Consider the following 16,633-nt stretch of genomic DNA (forward strand, 5'->3'; position numbering starts at 1 on the left):
AACAAAGAGGTCAGCACGCCGGTCTAAATCCTATGGCACAGGGGTGTGGGCCCATCGCTCATTGCACACCTGCACGTTGCGTACGCGGCCGGTGAGCAGACCTAGCCTCCCTTATACAAGAGCAGGCGTTCCAGTCCAACCCGGCGCGCGCTGCTCAGTCGTTGACATCACGAAGGCTTCGGCTGATACCACGACGTCGAGTGCCCATAACTGTCCCCGCGTAGTTGGTTAGTGCGTATAGGCTAGTGGCCAGACTCAGATCAAACATCAAGATCTCGTTAAGCGTGTTAATTGAAGTATCCGCGAACGCCGACCAGGGCCAGGCCTACCTCTCTCCTAGGTGGCCGCAACCTGCCCTGTCGCTTCGCCACAAAGTACCAGTCAGGGGCCGTCGGGAACCCAGGCCCACCACTACCTGGGTGGAACCACCTGCCCCTTCAGCCCCCATCATCGAAATCACTTGCGGGTACTCAACGAGCCGACCCGACTTTAGTCACAACATTTATATGTATAAAGTATATAATATATACACGTGATCACCTCCCGAGTGATCATGTCCTGGTAGTATAGCATGGCAGACAGACAAGAATGTAGGGCCACTGATGATAAACTATCATCCTATACTAAGCATTTATGATTGCAGATAAGGTATCAACAGTTGTAGCAACAATGACAGGCTATGCATCAGAATAGGATTAACGAAAAGCAGTAACATGCTACACTACTCTAATGCAAGCAGTAGAGGGAAGAGTAGGCGATATCTGGTGATCAAGGGGGGGGGGCGCTTGCCTGGTTGCTCTGGCAAGAAAGATGGGTCGTCAACAGCATAGTCGATCGGGGCACGAGCAGCGGCGTCAGTCTCGTAGTCTACCGGAGAGAAGAGGGGGAAGAAACAATGAACACAATGCAAACAGATGCATAACGATGCATGACATGACAAGTAGCGGTGCTAGGGTTGCCCTAACGCGGTATGAGGTGATACCGGTGAAGGAGGGAAACATCCGGGAAAATATCCCTGGTGTTTCGCGTTTTCGAACAGATGAATCAGAGGGAGAAAGTTACGTGTTCGCTATGCTAGGGATGCGTGGCGGACAAACGGGATGCGTATCTGGATTCATCTCGTCGTTCTGAGCAACTTTCATGTACAAAGTATTTTCAACCAGATTATGGTTTATTTTATATTATTTTTCAAAGTTTTATTTTTTTTGAAAATTTCTGGTTTTATTTTATTTTGATGTAATCCGAATTGACCAAGTCAATTTGACTAGTCAAAAGGGGCAGGCGTGGCCCACATGTCATTTCCACTTGTGTTAATAAAATATCTAATTTTTTTGGGGTGATAAAACATCTAACTAATTTAATGGGGTCCTACATGTCATCTAGTACTAGACTAACTTAGTATTAAATTAGTACTACTAAACTAGGACGCGGAGCGGGTTAACAGTAAAATCAAAACTAAATAAAAGAAAATTCAATTTTTTTGAGAGAAATATTGACAAAAGTTCTAAGTGCTTGCAAAAATTCGTCATGAAATCACATTTCTAGAAGGCGTGGCAAAAAAAAAATCAGTACTCTGAAAAAGCTATTTTCAAAAGCATTTTGGAGCACTGAATTTGTTTTTTTGCCACGCTTTACAGGAATATGATTTCATGATGAATTTTTGCAAGCGCTTAGAACTTTTGTCAATGTTTCTTCCAAAAAAAAATTAGAATTTTTTGAACTTGTTTGAGTTTTTTCGATTTTACTGTTCACCGAGCTCAAATAAGCTCGGGAGCAGACAGGCACTTTCGACTAAACTAGTCCTATTTAGCCTAATTAAACAAGGGCCGGTCCACTACAATGGCACACCGGCCACACACACCACACACACACGCTGCGCACACCTAGCACACTCACTCACGGCCATGGCCATGGCCAGCCAGCTGCAATTAGCGAAGCAGCATAGCAGTAGCAACAAACGACGGCAGCAGAGCAGCGTAGCTAGCAGGGGTAGTAGCTAGCCGAGCAGCGGCAACTAGGAGCGGGTAGAGCAAGCAGTAGAGCCAGCACCGTACCAGCAGCAAGAAGCAGCAGGCAGAGCAACAGCAATCGCACGCGTAGCAGAGCAGTGGCGGGAGCAGCAGGGGTGTGAACGAGCATGCACGCGCAGGCGCAGGGCCCGGCCCATAGGCCGGGCAAACGGCGCGCCCGCCCTGGCCCCCAGAGAGGCAGGGGCCCCAGTCCAGGTAGTGGTAAGTATCATAATCTGCTTTAGCCCAATGAAAATACACGGAAAAAAAGAAGGCCCAACGAACAGCCCATCAGGCAAGCCGCATGAAGGAAATCAAGGACCAGCGACTCCTCTGCTCACCCAAACCACACACTCCAAGAACGGCGCCGCCACTCCGGTGCCTCTTCGCTTCCAACGTCGCGGCCGGCCTTTAATGGAAAGCTACGGCGTGAACTCATTCCCCAACCAACACTCCTTTCTCTCTCAACGCTTGGCTCGCTCCCCAACTGGACTTTGGAGAGACCTAGATGGTACATGCATGTTCTCTTGTTCTTCTTTCTTTCTAATCTTGTTTCTCAATTCAAAGATTGATTGACAAATAGCTCTGCGTTCCGGCAAAGATGATTCCAGATCGTACATCCATTACATCTGCATGTGTCTTGTTCTGCTTTTTATTGGATCCAAATGTGAGAGAGTCTTCAGGAAGGAGATTAGAAGAAGGGAGAAAATTTAGGCAATTCAGGCGTGTCTTTTTGTTCGTGTTGACTGCTACGGTGTACGGATAAGCCACCTACAACATCCACATGAATCGGTTTCCAGGTGCTTTTGATCCCTGTAGTAACATGTTTTGACATCATAGTTAATTTATAAACATGAAATACTCAACGTGCTTTGCTTTACTATGACTTATGCAGGATAGTTATTCTTTGGGTAAACAATTTTGGAGTGAAGAACATGGTAGATCGGGGATGATCCAGAAACAAATGTAAGTTCAGGCAATAGTTTTATTTCTCATGGAAACACAAATGTTTTATGTTGCAACCAGTTTTGACAAGGCTATTTGTTTTGCCAAAAGAAAGATGTGTTCACTGACAATTAGGAAATTGATCTTTTCTGGCGCTATATTGTTTCATTACTATCATGATGGATAAATAATAGTATTCTCAGTCTTAGAGTCCAAGATCACCAATATATGCTATGCACTCTATATTTACTTTGCTTCCGAAGAACAACTTAGCTTTTGTTTGTCAAGAAGGGCCCCTTGTTCTTATCTTGCCCTTGGGCCCCATATATCTGTGGGTCGGCCCTAGGCAGAGGACGGCTACGGCCAAGCGCGACCCAGGAAGGCGCAGGGCGCGGGCAAGGCACTGACTGGCGGAGGCGGGAGCGGGCGAGGCGCGTGGCCAAGGCGCGCATAGGGGCGGCCAGGCACAGTACGGGGGTGGCCACGGAGAACGCGGGCATGGACGCGGACGGGCGCGGGCATGCACGACGTGCTCAGGGCCGCGGGCGAGCATGCGCGGAGCGAGCTCCGGCCATGGCGGCCGAGCGCGGGGACGGCCTCAACGGTGACATATCAAAGCAGGGAAAGAGGGGATCCGGGAGAGAAGCTCACAGCGAGCTCAGGCGCGCGATCGAGGAGGCCGAGGGTAGACCGGAGCGGTGTGAATCGACGGCGGCGGTCGGCGATGTATGTGACGAAGACGACGGCGATGGCGAGCGTACAAGGCCTCCCCACTCCAGCCCAATAGCGTAGGCGAAGGAGGCGATGATGGTGAAGCTCCTGGACAACTCCGGGTGGCTTAAGGTGGTCATGGGCCGCGACATCGACGACGACAAGGCGATGGCCGACCGTCACGGGGAAGAAAACGGCGCGAGGGGGAGAGTGAGGGCTAGGGTTCGTGTAGAGGGGTTCGGGGAGGTCAAATACAGCGCGGGAAGGCAGCGGATGCATGACGCGTGGCAATCGAAGCCATGGACGCGGCGCGTGCGTCCATGGCGCCTGTGATGAACAGGGAAGAAGGAGATAGGGGGAGTTGGGCTAGGTTGTTGCACTATGCATCAGGCCCATGTGACAGAAAGCTCTTTTTAGCTCTTTTCTCATCTTCCCTTTTCTATTTTCTGTTTTGCATTTTGCCTTACTATTGCATTTAGTTTTTGTACTAAATGAATTTTGCCAGGGTTGAAACTTGCCACATAATTCCAGTGCATTAGCATAGGGCCACACACAAAGTTTTAGGTGGTTTGGGAAAAGTAATAATATTTAATGGAATTTAAATGGCCCAAATTAAATGTTGCGGGACCACTAAAATATTGCTAGGGCCAAAAATAAAAAGCCAATTAGAGTTTATTTCAACATGAAAATTTCCGGGGGGTTATTTTCAAAATCATGAACATTTTTGTTGCATTTTTGAAAATGTAAATTTTTGACATGCAATTTAAATTTGGCTTTGATTCTGGACAAAGTGATGATTTGCAAGACAATTGTGATGACTTGGCAGTCATTAGTCAGTGGTCACTGTAGCATAATTATCGAGGTGTTACACTTTCACAACAAGTTGAGCTTTGTAGACAGTAACATTACCGTCAGCGTCAGTCTTCTTCTTGAAGATCCATTTATTCTCGATGGCTTGCCGATCATCAGGCAAGTCAACCAAAGTCCAAACTCTGTTCCACGACAGATCCCATCTCGGATTTCATGGCCTCAAGCCATTTTGCGGAATCTGGGCTCACCATCGCTTTTTCATAGTTCATAGGTTCACCATGGTCAAGTAACATGACTTTCAGAACAGAATTACCGTAACACTCTGGTGCGGATCTTACTTTGGTTGACCTACGAGGTTCGGTAGTAACTTGATCTGAAGTTTCAGGATCATCATTATTAGCTCCTCACTAATTGGTGTAGGTGTCACAGGAATCGGTTTCTGTGATGAACTATTTTCCAATAAGGGAGCAGGTATAGTTACCTCATCAAGTTCTACTTTCCTCCCACTCACTTCTTTCGAGATAAACTCCTTCTCTAGAAAGGATCCATTCTTAGCAACAAATGTCTTGCCTTCGGATTTGTGATAGAAGGTGTACCCAATAGTTTCCTTTGGGTATCCTATGAAGTCCCATTTCTCCGATTTGTGTTCGAGCTTATCAGGTTGAAGCTTTTTCACATAAGCATCGCAGCCCCAAACTTTAAGAAACGACAACTTTGGTTTCTTTCCAAACCACAGTTCATTACGACATTGAAACACACCATTACGCTGTGGTGTTCCGAGTGGCGTGAGTTGCGAAACTATTCCGCATTGTTTCAAATGTAGACGAAACTCGTGACTCAAATATTCTCCTCCACGATCAGATCGTAAAAACTTTATTTTCTTGTTACGATGATTTTCCACTTCACTCTGAAATTCTTTGAAATTTTCAAATGTTTCATACTTATGTTTCATTAAGTAGATATACGCATATCTGCTTAAATCATCTGTGAAGGTCAGAAAATAATGATACCCGCCGCGAGCCTCAATATTCATTGGACCACATACATCAGTATGTATGATTTCCAATAAATCTCTTGCTCGCTCAATTGTTCTGGAGAATGGCGTTTTAGTCATCTTGCCCATGAGGCATGGTTCGCAAGTACCAAGTGATTCTGGAAGTCCATCAGTATGGAGTTTCTTCATGCGCTTTACACCAATATGACCTAAACGGCAGTGCCACAAATAAGTTGCACTATCATTATCAACTCTGCATCTTTTGGCTTCAACATTATGAATATGTGTATTACTACTATCGAGATTCAACATAAATATACCACTCTTCAAGGGTGCATTATGATACGTCTCCAACGTATCTATAATTTTTGATTGTTCCATGCTATTATATTATAAACCTTCGATGTTTTATATGACTTTATGTGCTATTTTATTTGATTTTTGGGACTAACCTATTAACCTAGAGCCCAGTGCCAGTTTCTGTTTTTTCCTTTTTTAGAGTATCGCAGAAAAGGAAAATCAAAAGGAGTCCAATTCACCTGAAACTTCACGGAACTTATTTTTGGAAGGAAAGCAACCCGGGAGACTTGGAGTCCACGTACGGGAAGCAACGAGGAAGGGGGGCGCGCCCACCCCCCTGGGCGTGCCCTCCACCCTCGTGGGCCCCTCGTGGCTCCCCTGATGTACTTCTTCCGCCTATATATCTCCATATACCCTAAAACGATCGGAGAGCACAATAGATTGGGAGTTCTGCCGCCAGAAGCCCCCGTAACCACCGAAAGCCAATCTAGACACATTCCGGCACCCTGCCGGAGGGGGAACCCCTCTCCGGTGGCCATCTTCATCATCCCGGTGCTCTCCATGATGATGAGGGAGTAGTTCTCCCTCGGGGCTGAGGTATGTACCAGTAGCTATGTGTTTGATCTCTCTCTCCCGTGTTCTTGAGGTGATATGATCTTGATGTATCGCGAGCTTTGCTATTATAGTTGGATCTTATGTTTCTTCTCCCCTCTACTCTCTTGTAATGGATTGCGTTTCCCCTTTGAAGTTATCTTATCGGATTGAGTCTTTAAAGATTTGAGAACACTTGATGTATGTCTTGCCGTGGATATCTGTGGTAACAATGGGATATCATGTGATTTACTTGATGTATGTTTTGGTGATCAACTTGTGGGTTCCTCCCATGAACCTATGCATAGGGGTTGGCACACATTTTCGTCGTGATTCTCCGGTAGAAACTTTGGGGCACTCTTTGAGGTTCTATGTGTTGGTTGAATAGATGAATCTAAAATTGTGTGATGCATATCGTATAATCATACCCACGGATACTTGAGGTGACATTGGAGTATCTAGGTGATATTAGGGTTTTGGTTGATTTCTATCTTAAGGTCTTATTCTAGTACGAACTCTAGGGCTGTTTGTGACACTTATAGGAATAGCCCAACGGATTGATTGGAAAGAATAACTTTGAGGTGGTTTCGTACCCTACCATAATCTCTTCATTTGTTCTCCGCTATTAGTGACTTTGGAGTGACTCTTTGTTGCATATTGAGGGATAGTTATATGATCCAATTATGTTATTATTGTTGAGGGAATTTGCACTAGAGAAAGTATGAACCCTAGGCCTTGTTTCAACGCATTGCAATACCGTTTACGCTCACTTTTATCATTAGTTACCTTGCTGTTTTTATAATTTCAGATTACAAATACCTTTATATACCATCCATATTGCACTTGTATCACTATCTTTTCGCCGAACTAGTGCACCTATACAATTTACTATTGTATTGGGTGTGTTGGGGACACAAGAGACTCTTTGTTATTTGGTTGCAGGGTTGCTTGAGAGAGACCATCTTCATCCTACGCCTCCTACGGATTGATAAACCTTAGGTCATCCACTTGAGGGAAATTTGCTACTGTCCTACAAACCTCTGCACTTGGAGGCCCAACAACGTCTACAAGAAGAAGGTTGTGTAGTAGACATCAAGCCCTTTTCTGGCGCCGTTGCCGGGGAGGTGAGTGCTTGAAGGTATATATTTAGATCTTGCAATCGAATCTTTTTGTTTCTTGTTTTATCGCTAGTCTAGTTTATAAAAGAAAATTACAAAAATATGGAATTAAGGATGCCTCATATGCTTCATCTTTTTAATGTCTTTCGTGAGAATAAGGATTTCGATAATTGTGCTCAAGTGCTAGAAGAAGAATGCATTAGAATGTTTGGCACTAAATATTTGAATGATGAGCATGATTGCAATGTTGTTAGTATGAATTCCTTGAATATCCATGGTACTAATGATGATTGCACTAGTTATGATGAAAATGTCTCCTATAAACATGTCAATTTTTGTGGAGTGCATTGGGTTTGTAAGTACACACCAAGTAGGGAAGATAGATATTGCAAGAGGCATAAGTACTTAGAAACTAAATTGTTGCAAGAAAGGCTAGATGATTGCAGGCCCGGCCCATAGGCCGGGCAAACGGGGCGCCCGGCCTGGGCCCCAGAGAGGAAGGGGCCCCAGTCCAGGTAGTGGTAAGTATCATAATCTGCCTTAGCCCAATGAAAATACACGGAAAAAAGAAGGCCCAAGGAACAGCCCATCAGGCAAGCCACACGAAGGAAATCAAGGACCAGCGACTCCTCTGCTCACCCAAACCACACACTCCAAGAACGGCGCCGCCACTCCGGTGCCTCTTCGCTTCCAACGTTGTGGCCGGCCTTTAATGGAAAGCTACGGCGTGAACTCATTCCCCAACCAGCACTCCTTTCTCTCTCAACGCTTGGCTCGCTCCCCAACTGGACTTTGGAGAGACCTAGATGGTACATGCATGTTCTCTTGTTCTTCTTTCTTTCTAATCTTGTTCCTCAATTCAAAGATTGATTGACAAATAGCTCTGCATTACGGCAAAGATGATTCCAGATCGTACATCCATTACATCTGCATGTGTCTTGTTCTGCTTTTCATTGGATCCAAATGTGAGAGAGTCTTCAGGAAGGAGATTAGGAGAAGGGAGAAAATTTAGGCAATTTAGGCGTGTCTTTTTGTTCGTGTTGACTGCTACGGTGTACGGATAAGCCACCTACAACATCCACATGAATCGGTTTCCAGGTGCTTTTGATCCTTGTAGTAACATATTTTGACATCATAGTTAATTTATAAACATGAAATACTCAGCGTGCTTTGCTTTACTATGACTTATGCAGGATAGTTATTCTTTGGGTAAACAATTTTGGAGTGAAGAACATGGTAGATTGGGGATGATCCAGAAACAAATGTAAGTTCAGGCAATAGTTTTATTTCTCATGGAAACACAAATGTTTTATGTTGCAACCAGTTTTGACAAGGCTATTTGTTTTGCCAAAAGAAAGATGTGTCCACTGACAATTAGGAAATTGATCTTTTCTGGCGCTATATTGTTTCATTACTATCATGATGGATAAATAATAGTATTCTCAGTCTTAGAGTCCAAGATCACCAATATATGCTATGTACTCTATATTTACTTTGCTTTCGAAGAACAACTTAGCTTTTGTTTGTCAAGAAGGGCCCCTTGTTCTTATCTTGCCCTTGGGCCCCATATATCTGTGGGTCGGCCCTGGATGATTGTGCTGAAAATTTAAATTTTCTTGGCCATACTTGTGAGCTTTGCAATGAACGTGGGCATTTAACCATCCGATGCAAATTGTTTCATGATCTAATCGTGTCCAAAATTTGTGATGAGTTGATTTCCCTTGCACATTATAATGAACTTAGCTTGCTTATGGGTTGCGAAGAAATGAAACATATAACTGGGCATCTTCCAGAATTTGCCCGTTATAAACTGCTTGGCTTTGATCTAGAGGAAATTTATATGTATTGTGCGGTGAATTGCATTGAAAATCCTTATATTGCCAATTACATAAAGAAAAGAAAACAAATAGAGGATGAAGAGAATACTAACAAAAGGGAAGAGACTTCCCAATACCCTTCTATTATTTCTTATGATGAATCAAGTAACGAGGAGGAGCCTCCTATTCAACCAATCTCATTAATAAGGAGCTCCAAAAAGAGGATTGAACCCACACATGATGTGGTGAAGAAGAAGAAAAGAAAAAGGAAGAGAGGTAAAAAGATATCTCTCCCAAATAATGCTACTCATATTACTATTATGCCTCATGAAAATATAATTATGGAAGATAATGATACTTCTTATGATCTTGAAAATCTTTTTGGCACTTGCTTGGAAGAATATGATAATTGCTATACTATTGGTGCTGTCCATACTATTAATGATGAGAGTGATTATGCTTATGATATGAAAATGCCCAATCTTGGGGATGCTATGTTTGATGAAGATGATGTTTTTGAGAATATATTTGCTGCAATTAATGTTTGTCCCAAGCTTGGGGAAGCTATGTTTAATGATGATATTTTTAGTCTCCTAAGTTTTGACATGCAAATTTATAATGATGATAGCATGCCTCCTACCTATGATGATTATTGTGCTGATACTTATGCTATAAAAAGTAGTGATTATATTTATAAAACTTGTCATGATTATGATTACCCTTTTTCTGAACATTACTCTTTTAATGTGGAAACAATTTATAGTATTCGAGTCTCTTATGATACTCCCACTATTCCGAATGAGAAGAATCTTGCTTATGTGGAGAGTAATAAAAATTATATGCTTGTAGATCATGAAAAGAATGCTTTAGGTGCAGGTTATATTGTTGAATTCATTCATGATGCTACTGAAAATTATTATGAGAGAGGAATATATGCTTGTAGGAATTGCAATAATATCAAGTTTCCTCTCTATGTGCTTAAAGTTTTGAAGTTATGTTTGTTTTGCCTTCCTATGCTAGTTGATTATTGTTACCATAAGTTATTTGCTCACAAAATCCCTATGCATAGGAAGTGGGTTAGACTTAAATGTGCTAGTCATATTCTTCATGATGCTCTCTTTATGTTTCAATTCTTATCCTTTATATGAGCATCATTGAAATCATCGTGCCTAGCTAGGGGCGTTAACGATAGCGCTTGTTGGGAGGCAACCCAACTTTATTTTTGTTCCTTGACTTTTAATCCCGTTTAGTAATAAATAATTCATCTAGCCTCTGTTTAGATGCGGTTTTATGCTTTTAATTAGTGTTTGTGCCAAGTAGAACCTTTGGGAAGACTTGGGGAAAGTCTTTGTGATCATGCTGTAAAAAACAGAAACGTTAGCGCTCACGAGAATTGCTGCCAGTTTTTATTGGAGAGTGCTAATGAGTTAATTATTTTTGCAGATGATTAATAGACAAATTACTCAGGTCCACCAATTTATTTGAGAATTTTATGTGTTCTATAAGTATACGTTTGATCCAGATTACTACAGACTATTCTGTTTTTGAGAGATTCTGTTTTTCGTATGTTGTTTGCTTATTTTAATGGATCTATGGCTAGTAAAAGAGTTTATAAACCATAGAGAAGTTGCAATACAGTAGGTTTAACACCAATATAAATAAAGAATCAGTTCATTACAGTAACTTGAAGTGGTCTTTTGTTTTCTTTCGCTAACGGAGCTTACGAGTTTTCTTTTAAGTTTTGTGTTGTGAAGTTTTCAAGTTTTGGGTAAAGATTCGATGGACTATGGAATAAGGAGTGGAAAGAGCCTAAGCTTGGGGATGCCCAAGGCACCCCAAGGTAATATTCAAGGACAACTAAGAGCCTAAGCTTGGGGATGCCCCGGATGGCATCCCCTCTTTCGTCTTCGTTCATCGGTAACTTTACTTGGAGCTATATTTTTATTTACCACATGATATGTGTTTTGCTTGGAGCGTCATTTTTTTGCTTGCTGTTTGAATAAAATACCAAGATCCGAAATTATTAAATGTTAGAGAGTCTTCACATAGTTACATAATTATTCAACTACTCATTGATCTTCACTTATATCTTTCGAAGTAGTTTGTCGTTGCTCTAGTGCTTCACTTATATTATTTGAGAGTCTTTAGAACAACATGGTAGTTTGCTTTGGTTATGAAACTAGTCCTAATATGATGGGCATCCAAGAGGGATATAATAAAAACTTTCATATAAAGTGCATTGAATATTATGAGAAGTTTGATACTTGATGATTGTTTTGAGATATGAAGATGGTGATATTAGAGTCATGCTAGTTGAGTAGTTGTGAATTTGAGAGATACTTGTGTTAAAGTTTGTGATTCCGTAGCATGCACGTATGGTGAACCGTTATGTGATGAAGTCGGAGCATGATTTATTTATTGATTGTCTTCCTTATGAGTGGCGGTCGGGGACGAGCGATTGTCTTTTCCTACCAATCTATCCCCCTAGGAGCATGCACGTAGTACTTTGTTTCGATAATTAATAGATTTTTGCAATAAGTATGTGAGTTCTTTATGACTAATGTTGAGTCCATGGATTATACGCACTCTCACCCTTCCACCATTGCTAGCCTCTCTAGTACCGCGCAACTTTCGCCGGTACCATAAACCCACCATATACCTTCCTCAAAACAGCCACCATACCTACCTATCATGGCATTTCCATAGCCATTCCGAGATATATTGCCATGCAACCTTCCACCGTTTCGTTTATTATGACACGCTCCATCATTGTCATATTGGTCTGCATGATCATGCAGTTGACATTGTATTTGTGGCAAAGCCACCGTTCATAATTCTTTCATACATGTCACTCATGCATCATTGCACATCCCGGTACACCGCCGGAGGTATTCATATAGAGTCATATCTTGTTCTAAGTATCGAGTTGTAATTCTTGAGTTGTAAGTAAATAAAAGTGTGATGATCATCATTATTAGAGCATTGTCCCAGTGAGGAAAGGGTGATGGAGACTATGATTCCCCCACAAGTCGGGATGAGACTCCAGACGAAAATAAAGAAAATAAAAGAGTCCAAAGAAGCCCAAATAAAAAAAGAGAAAAGAGGCCATAAAAAGAGAAAAAACCCAAATAAAAAAATAAAAAAATAAATGAGAGAAAAAGAGAGAAGGGGCAATGCTACTATCCTTTTACCACACTTGTGCATCAAAGTAGCACCATGATCTTCATGATAGAGAGTCTCTTATTTTGTCACTTTCATATACTAGTGGGAAATTTTCATTATAGAACTTGGCTTGTATATTCCAATGATGGGCTTCCTCAAAATGCCCTAGGTCTTCGTGAGCAAGCGAGTTGGATGCACACCCACTAGTTTATTTTGTTGAGCTTTCATACATTTATAGCTCTAGTGCATCCGTTGCATGGAAATCCCTACTCACTCACATTAATATCTATTAATGGGCATCTCCATAGCCCGTTGACACGCCTAGTTGATATGAGACTATCTTCTCCTTTTTGTCTTCTCCACAACATCCATTCTATTCCACCTATAGTGCTATGTCCATGGCTCACGCTCATGTATTGCGTGAAGATTGAAAAGGTTTGAGAACATCAAAAATATGAAACTATTGCTTGGCTTGTCATCAGGGTTGTGCATGATTTAAATATGTTGTGTGGTGAAGATGGAGCATAGCCAGACTATATGATTTTGTAGGGATAGCTTTATTTGGCCATGTTATTTGAGAAGACATGATTGCTTTGTTAGTATTATTGAAGTATTATTATTTTTATGTCAATATTAAACTTTTGTCTTGAATCTTATGGATCTGAATATTCTTGCTACAATAAAGAGAATTACATGGATAAATATGTTAGGTAGCATTCCACATCAAAAATTCTGTTTTTATCATTTACCTACTCGAGGACGAGCAGGAATTAAGCTTGGGGATGCTGATACGTCTCCAACGTATCTATAATTTTTGATTGTTCCATGCTATTATATTATCAATATTGGATGTTTTATATGCCTTTATATGCTATTTTATATGATTTTTGGGACTAACCTATTAACCTAGAGCCCAGTGCCAGTTTCTGTTTTTTTCCTTGTTTTAGAGTATCGCAGAAAAGGAAGATCAAACAGAGTCCAATTGACCTGAAACTTCACGGAACTTATTTTTGGAAGGAAAGCAACCCGGGAGACTTGGAGTCCACGTAAGGGAAGCAACGAGGAAGCCACGAGGCAGGGGGCACGCCCACCCCCCTGGGCGCGCCCTCCACCCTCGTGGGCCCCTCGTGGCTCCCCTGACGTACTTCTTCCGCCTATATATTTCCGTATAACCTAAAACGATCGGGGAGCACAATAGATCAGGAGTTCCGCCGCCAGAAGCCTCCGTAGCCATCGAAAGCCAATCTAGACCCATTTCGGCACCCTGCCGGAGGGGGAATCCCTCTCCGATGTCCATCTTCATCATCCCGGTGCTCTCCATGACGAGGAGGGAGTAGTTCTCCCTCGGGGCTGAGGTATGTACCAGTAGCTATGTGTTTGATCTCTCTCTCTCTCTCTCTCTCTCGTGTTCTTGAGGTGATTCGATCTTGATGTATCGTGAGCTTTGCTATTATAGTTGGATCTTATGTTTCTTCTCCCCCTCTACTCTCTTGTAATGGATTGAGTTTCCCATTTGAAGTTATCTTATCGGATTGAGTCTTTAAAGATTTGAGAACACTTGATGTATGTCTTGCCGTGGATATCTGTGGTGACAATGGGATATCACGTGATTCACTTGATGTATGTTTTGGTGATCAACTTGCGGGTTCCACCCATGAACCTATGCATAGGGGTTGGCACATGTTTTCTCCGTGATTCTCAGGTAGAAACTTTGGGGCACTCTTTGAGGTTATATGTGTTGGTTTAATAGATGAATCTGAGATTGTGTGATGCATATCGTATAATCATACCCACGGATACTTCAGGTGACATTAGAGTATCTAGGTGACATTACGGTTTTGGTTGATTTGTATCTTAAGGTGTTATTCTAGTACGAACTCTAGGGCTGTTTGTGACACTTATAGGAATAGCCCAATGGATTGATTGGAAAGAATAACTTTGAGGTGGTTTCGTACCCTACCATAATCTCTTCGTTTGTTCTCCGCTATTATTGACTTTGGAGTGACTATTTGTTGCATGTTGAGGGATAGTTATATGATCCAATTATGTTATTATTGTTGAGGGAACTTGCACTAGCGAAAGTATGAACCCTAGGCCTTGTTTCAACGCATTGCAATACCATTTACGCTCACTTTTATCATTAGTTACCTTGCTGTTTTTATAATTTCAGATTACAAATACCTTTATATACCATCCATATTGCACTTGTATCACTATCTCTTTGCCGAACTAGTGCACCTATACAATTTACTATTGTATTGGGTGTGTTGGGGACACAAGAGACTCTTTGTTATTTGGTTGCAGGGTTGCTTGAGAGAGACCATCTTCATCCTACGCCTACTACGGATTGATAAACCTTAGGTCATCCACTTGAGGGAAATTTGCTACTGTCCTACAAACCTCTGCACTTGGAGGCCCAACAACGTCTACAAGAAGAAGGTTGTGTAGTAGACATCACATGACCATAAAAGATATTACTCATATAAATAGAACAACCATTATTCTCAGATTTAAATGGATAACCGTCTCGCATCAAACAAATTCCAGATATAATGTTCATGCTTAACGCTCGCACCAAATAACAATTATTCAGGTCTAAAATTAATTCCGAAGGTAGATGTAGAGGTAGCGTGCCAACGGTGATAACATCGACTTTCGAACCATTTCCCACACGCATCGTCACCTCGTCCTTTGCTAATCTTCGGTCAATCTGTAGTCCCTGTTTCCAGTTGGAAATATTAGCAAAAGAACCAATATCAAATACCCAGGTGCTACTGCGAGCTCTAGTAAGGTACACATCAATAACATGTATATCACATATACCTTTGTTCACCTTGTCATCCTTCTTATCCGCGGGGGCAGTTCCGCTTCCAGTGACCAGTCTGTTTGTAGTAGAAGCACTCAGTCTCAAGCTTAGGTCCAGACTTAGGTTTCTTCTCCTAAGCAACAAACTGTTTGCCGTTCTTTTTGAAGTTCCCCTTCTTCTTCCATTTACCCTTTTTCTTGAAACTGGTGGTCTTGTTGACCATCAACACTTGATGCTCGTTCTTGATTTCTACCTCCGCAGCCTTTAGCATTGCGAAGAGCTCGGGAATTGTCTTATCCATCCCTTGCATATTATAGTTCATCTAGAAGTTCTTGTAGCTTGGTGGCAGTGATTGAAGAATTCTGTCATTGAGACTATCATCCGGAAGATTAACTCCCAGTTGAATCAAGTGATTGCAGTACCCAGACATTCTGAGTATATGTTCACTGACAGAACTATTCTCATCCATCTTGCAGTTGTAGAACTTATTGGAGACTTCATATCTCTCAATCCAGGCATTTGCTTGAAATATTAACTTCAACTCCTGGAATATCTCATATGCTACATGACGTTCAAAACATCGTTGAAGTCCTGGTTCTAAGCCGTAAAGCATGGCACACTGAACTATTGAGTAGTCATCAACACGCGACTGCCAGACATTCACAATGTCTGCAGTTGCCGGTGCCGGTGATACACCTAGCGGTGCTTTCAAGACGTAATTCTTTTGTGCAGCAATGTGGATAATCGTCAAGCTACGGACCTAGTCCGTGTAATTGCTACCATCATCTTTCAACTTCGATTTATGAAGGAACACATTAAAATTTAACGGAACAACAACACGGGCCATCTATCTACAACAACATAGACAAGCAAAATACTATCAGATACTAAGTTCATGATAAATTTAAGTTCAATTAATCATATTACTTAAGAACTCCCACTTAGATATACATCCCTCTAATCATCTAAGTGATCGTGTGATCCAAATCAACTAAACCATAACCGATCATCACGTGAAATGGAGTAGTTTTCAATGGTGAACATCACTATGTTGATCATATCTACTATATGATTCACGCTCGACCTTTCGGCATCAGTGTTCCGAGGCCATATATGCATACGCTAGGCTCGTCAAGTTTAACCCGAGTATTCTGCGTGTGCAAAACTGGCTTGCACCAGTTGTATAAGAACGTTGAGCTTATCACACCCGATCAGCACGTGATGTCTCGACACGACGAACTTTTGCAATGGTGCATACTCAGGGAGAACACTTGTACCTTGAAATTTTTAGTGAGAGATCATCTTATAATGCTACCGCCAATCAAAGCAAAATAAGATGCATAAAGGATAAACATCACATGCAATCAATA

At 41.9% G+C, this 16,633-nt stretch overlaps 1 long non-coding RNA gene across 1 annotated transcript; it reads left to right on the top strand.

Annotated features, from left to right (window-relative positions):
- Nucleotides 1-2,379: 2,379 nt before the first annotated feature.
- LOC119288770 lies at nucleotides 2,380-3,047 on the top strand. Its single transcript, XR_005141277.1, has 3 exons — nucleotides 2,380-2,520; nucleotides 2,621-2,809; nucleotides 2,905-3,047. It is a non-coding gene; the product is annotated as an uncharacterized LOC119288770 (long non-coding RNA).
- The last annotated feature ends 13,586 nt before the right edge of the window (nucleotides 3,048-16,633 follow it).

The sequence above is a fragment of the Triticum dicoccoides genome, chromosome 4A, assembly GCF_002162155.2.
Source record: "Triticum dicoccoides isolate Atlit2015 ecotype Zavitan chromosome 4A, WEW_v2.0, whole genome shotgun sequence".
In the NCBI taxonomy this organism is placed as follows: Eukaryota; Viridiplantae; Streptophyta; class Magnoliopsida; order Poales; family Poaceae; genus Triticum; species Triticum dicoccoides.